Below are 5577 nucleotides of genomic sequence, written 5' to 3'. Positions count from 1 at the left end.
TAGAAAAGACAACAAATACTTCTCATTCTAATACATTCTTCCCTAAATACTTTGGATGTCAGTAGCTCAATTTTGGATGTATCTGAGATGTCTCTTACATTTCACTGGCATTTTAGTCAGTCCTTCCCCTCTTGTCCAAAGGGCAAGGTGTGTTTGAGGTCACAGATTACAAATAAGTGGCCTGCTCTTGCTGATAAATCTGACTTCCAATGAACTCTCATGCTAGTAAGCTGTGTTTTCTTTAATGAGGTTTTTCCACCAAATATAGAGACCACTTCTGAAAAGTGCTTTTAACGAGGTATTACCACTCAGCATTTGTTTTACCCTGTGGGAATGTAAGAATGAGTTCCAGTGCTGTAATATTACCAGATCTCTTGATGCTTATCACAAACATCATGAAACTTGATGTCTCACTTAATTTTGCAGCTCCTGGAGGTTTGTGACTATTTGGGACTTGTAATTAACATGAAAAAGCAACCAGTTACGGTAACAGGACAACTAACAATGACTGATTTGCTACTTATTTATATCTTATTTATATCCTGCATTTGTTCCTGTTTCTGTCTGCCCCTATCACAATTATCTCAGCTACTCCCCTGCACAGCCCCAACTCCTTCCAGCGTCCCCTTACTTTCAGGACTAAAACTCTTTGCTCTGTAACTGCTGTGGCTATTTCAGCCCATGCTGACAGCTCTTGTGCTTGTGCTGAGGCTTTTGCCTCAGTGACAAGTATTAACATGAAACTTCAATTTTTTCACAGCGGCCCATTTTTGTGAAACTTGTCAAACCTTTGTAACTTCAAGATCTTCTGCCCTTTTGCTAACTCTAGTAGGATTAGTCAGCTGGTTCAAGAGGGTCAGGCAGGCAAAGAGGCTGATGAACATAGATTTCAGTCACATTTCTTCAAAGAGCCAAGCCTTTAATGAGCCATTATGGCCATCAAAGGATGCTCATAAGATCCCTAAAGCTTAAAAATTAAGTTGTCAAAAAAGCATCTCTAACTTGTTTTATAATATCTCATGATTCTGTGGACAAGATTTGTTACATATTTCTAGGTTCAACTGCTGATCTATATAAGCTACATGTCTTTGTGACCTCTTTTAGCCTTTGAGATGACTAGCTTTCTTGCTGGCACATATCTTTTCTGGACAGATGCAACTGATGTCAGTGAAGGCCAATTCTTGTTAATTTGCTTCAAAATTATTTTCCTAAACCTGAGGAAAAAGAAAGCACCTTCCTCTCCAGTCCCATAGGCTGTACTGTGTATAATGGCAGCTGGTCCCTAACTGACCAGAAAGCTATGCAATGCAATTTTGCTCCTCTCAATAGAAGGTAAAATAAAGTAGGTTTTTCCTCCATTAAATTACCCTTATTCTAAGGGGTTTAATCTTTCAGGTTTAAAGGTGTTGTCCATCCTCCCTCACTTATATTCAGCAGTGTGCTTTGATGTTTAGCTTTGTTCTCCACGCCACTTCCATTTATGCATTAGTGCTCGCATTTGAAATGAAAAAATGACCAGAAAACTTCTCCTGAAGGGGCAGATGAGTTTTCCCATGAATACAGCTGGTGCCACACCACTCATCACCATGACTGCCACTCACACGCTGACCTGTGTGTCAGGAGAGAGGCACAGCAGCTCATCCTGCTCCGTGGGCTGCTCACATTGATGCCGGGGGTTATCTGAATAGGAAACAAAGCATGCGAGTGACTTATAACCACCACACTGGGACAGCAGGGAAGTGAGCCCAAGCACTTTGCTACCACTAGAAGAAGAGCCTCCCTTAGTGCTGCCTTCACGGTTGTTGGTGTTCCCCAGAAAAGCTGCTGGCCGCCACAGCCTGTGAGAGCCCTGGAGGCTGGCATACAGCCATCCTGATGCTCCCCAGCACCTGCTCCTGCCCCTTCGTGCTGCGTATGAACCCACGATTGTGCCTGCATGCAGTATTTTAGCTCAGTCCCAGGCCTAGTCACCAGTGAGTGCTGTAAGATGCAGAGGCAGCTCAATAAGCTTGCGAGCAAAACCTTCTCTTCCTTGTGACATCAGCCTGGATCTTCAAATCCCTTTGCTGCCAGCCCAATATTTGTGGTTTCGTCAGTCACACTGCACCCTGTTTTTATGAATTGCTTTCTCCTCTGCATTTTTGCTCTGGGAACGATCTCTGCCTACCAGGAAACCAAACACTGCAAACCAGCTCATAGCTCTGTAAGCCAAGCTCCAGGGAAACAGCAAGTGTTAGGACTTCTCACCTGCCCAAATAAAACAGTGACTGCCTGTCAAGTACCTACCAGCCACAAACCAGAAACAGCGCCTTCTCCTGTGTCTGTCAAATTAGTCAGTTCAAGTCTCAGATGCAACTTCTCTTGAACTCCAGCCACCAGTCCTGTAAATCAAAATAGCACACACTAAAATGGCAGAGTTACCTTATAAATCCTGGTTAGCTTTTTACATCTTTTGAGTCAATTGAGGTTCTCGGAGTCTTTGGAGTACACTAAAATTATGTTCTCCAGCTTTCCTTCCCAAAACAAAAAAAAAAAAAAGGAGAAACTCTGGGCTTGCCAGTGACAACAGAGGTGCCAAGGTTTCTGCTCTTAGTTGGTGCCACGGAGAGCTGAGCTTCTCCTGTAATTTCCAGGCACAGCCTAAAGCCTGACATTTTATGGCAAAGGAAAATCAAGCTAGTAACTACAATAGTTTGAGATGAGCCTCATGAGCACTTCAGAGGGAATGGGGTGTGGGAAGATGTAACCCCAGCAGCCTGAGGGAAGACTTTCCTTTTCATTAGCTCTTAGTTCACTAAAATTTTGGGGAAATCAAGCAATTGTAAAATTCAAAAGGCTGATACGAAGAGGTGAAATAGCTTCAGATAGTTAATTGTGTTTAAAATTTACAATATTCTTTAAATTTAGAATCCATTACTATACTCATGCTCTAACCTCCCTGATGAATGAGAACCACCTCCAGCCAGGAATCGGGATAGGGTTATTCAGATATTACAGTGTTTGAAGTGTCACACAGTGCTAGTGCCTATTTAAGATTTTCCATACAATGTCTATGTATAAACTTTGGTGATTCATTCTGACCTGTGTATGTGATAGGTCTGCCTTGAAAACCTAATAAAAACTGAGGTAGGTTTTTTTGTTGACCAAAAAAGAGCACCAGAAGTCTGAAGCCAGTGAGAGTGTCAGCAACTTTTCCAAAGCATAACAGCAAAAAGAGAAGAAAATAAAAAACAAGAATTTTGCTGTTAAGCTAATAATGGGCATGTTACTCCTTGATTTTCATATTCCATCACATGTCATACTTTGGCTACTTAAAGAACAAATCTTGCTTTTCCATTTTTAATAATGTATTTACCTAGAAGTGAAAACAGATCAATAGCTGAATTGCCAGTTGTCCTGAGGTTCTTTCTGTTGTCCTGGAAATGGAAAAGTATCCTCCAAAGGAGGGGAAATGGCACGTTTCTCATAAAAGGCGGGGAACCCAAGGCAGAGTGGAGGCCTTACTGTACCTGAGCATGCAGTGACGTGAGGAAGCAACTCTCCCCTCGGGTCATGGGCTTGTTGCTGCAGATCCTTCTGCTTCTCCAAGGTTTACCCTCACTTATGGCTTCTGGACTGTGCAGGACAAAGGAAAACGTAGCAGGAGCATTTCACACCACATTACAGATGTGCTCGGCACTGGGGTAAGAGAGTATGTGAGGGCTGCTGCCTTAGTCATGATGTCTCAGGCACAGCCAAAACCAAGAGCTGGTAAAGCTGGGGTTAAGGCTTTTCAAACATAACATATTCCTGTACAAGTCAAGTATAATGAAGTCCAGAAGATTTAGCATCTTCCCTAGGGTTTAAAAGTCCATTAAGACTTACATGCACTGCAAATAGCTTCTGCTATGCAGTGCCTGGCATCAGCTTTTTAGCAAATGAAATATGACCTGGTGATCTATAACACGATAACATGCTCATACCTGAGGACAGAGAGACAGGAATATGCTGCAGGAGGTTTCAACTGCTCTCTTCATATGAATTCTTTTTACCATACCTATGTGATATATTTTCTTGTCAAGCTCAGAGTTCCAAGGTAATTAGGAAAACACTGCTTTATTCTGCTGTCTATAGGATATATTTTTATTTTTATTATACTACTCTGTATCATCACTTGATACTTCCACAACAGCTGTCTCTAGCTTCTTTATTTCATACGCTGAGGCCAAGTCTGACAGCAACTTAACTGGAGCTAAAGAAGTACTTAACTGATCCCTCAGGAATCAGATCTTTTAATGTTAAAGAAGAAAAAAAAAAAGATGAATAATAATGACTTGAAGTTGCTCTGTTTCTCAGTGCCCTTCTTGAAACACTTAAGATAGGCTTGATTTTTTTTTACCGCAGAACTTCAAACCACCAAGCATAAATTAGCAAGCATAAATCCTCACAGAAATAGAACCTAAGTAGGTTCCACTGTGGAGAAATATTTTGTAGTAATTTAGACATGTTTCATAAAAGTAATTAGTAATTAGCTAATATTCCATTGTGGCTTTCCCATAACTACTATTAGAATCTTTTGAACACAACGGAATATAAGATAACAGGTAAAAAATAGTTCAGACTGGAAGATGGCAATAAAAACTGAACAGGCTAATGCAAACCACCTGAGACAGAGGCCAAATTTCTTGCTGAGAATAATTCCATATAGAGAAAACTGTATGTGAAGGAAATGCAGCAGTTAGTTACAGCACAGGGTGGAGCTATTAGCAGGAGTGCAGCTGTCTCATGTTCAAAGCAGCCATTGGAGTGAAAGCTTCCAATAACTGTCTAGTCATGTTCAAAGGAAACAGAGCATGTGGACCCAAGATCAAGACTCAGCAATGAGAATTTCCCTGATGAAGGTCAGAAGCTGCAATACCATTACCCAGAATTTTACAGAAGCCCATCTCATCTTGCAGATGAGAAAAGAAATGACTGCTACTATTGTTGTCACAGAGATTTTGGTGTACTGTAGAAATGGTCTCCTCACCCCTTGAAATTAAGAGGAATTTTGTAGTTCATTCTAATAGACGCTGGGCCAGATTTTAAAGCATGCTGGAGCCTGTTTAAACACTTGTTTAGCAGACCTGGGCAGAATACAAAAAGGTACTCGCAAAAAATCTTGCCAAAGCCCACTTCCAAACAATTAAATGCTGATTATTTTATTATTATTATTATTATTATTATTACTCATATTACTATTATTATCATAATGATAATCAATACTACTATGAATATCCAATGGATCTTTTGCAAATACCCCATAAGCACCTGTACTAGAAGAAATGTTGCTGAAAATGAACATATTTTCAGTGGCTTTAGTAAATTCTTAGCAGTGCAAATTTCAAGCATGTCAGTACCAGGCATTAAAGAGTTAATTTCCAGCATGCAAAATCATATTGTGTGTCTAATTTAAGGTGTTTCAAAAGGCCCAATTTTGCAGATGACCAGTGCCCAGCTCTTCCTCAGAAATGCTTTAGGTTGTCTTACATTCACTCCTCATTTCTGAAAACACAATCCTAAATTCCAACAGTTAGGCTTGTTCAATCAGGGACTATA

General features: G+C 40.6%; 1 long non-coding RNA gene across 1 annotated transcript; it reads right to left on the bottom strand.

The window, feature by feature from the left end:
* Positions 1–1511: 1511 nt before the first annotated feature.
* LOC110359013 (uncharacterized) lies at positions 1512–3617 on the bottom strand. The gene is made up of 3 exons (XR_002413890.2): positions 3510–3617; positions 2287–2381; positions 1512–1680 (listed from the first exon to the last, which is right to left on the bottom strand). It is a non-coding gene; the product is annotated as an uncharacterized LOC110359013 (long non-coding RNA).
* Between the last annotated feature and the right edge of the window lie 1960 nt (positions 3618–5577).

This window comes from Columba livia, chromosome 1 (genome assembly GCF_036013475.1).
Source record: "Columba livia isolate bColLiv1 breed racing homer chromosome 1, bColLiv1.pat.W.v2, whole genome shotgun sequence".
Taxonomy (NCBI): domain Eukaryota; kingdom Metazoa; phylum Chordata; class Aves; order Columbiformes; family Columbidae; genus Columba; species Columba livia.
Note: the sequence above shows the minus strand (reverse complement) of the source record. Positions and strands in the feature narration are given on the sequence as shown.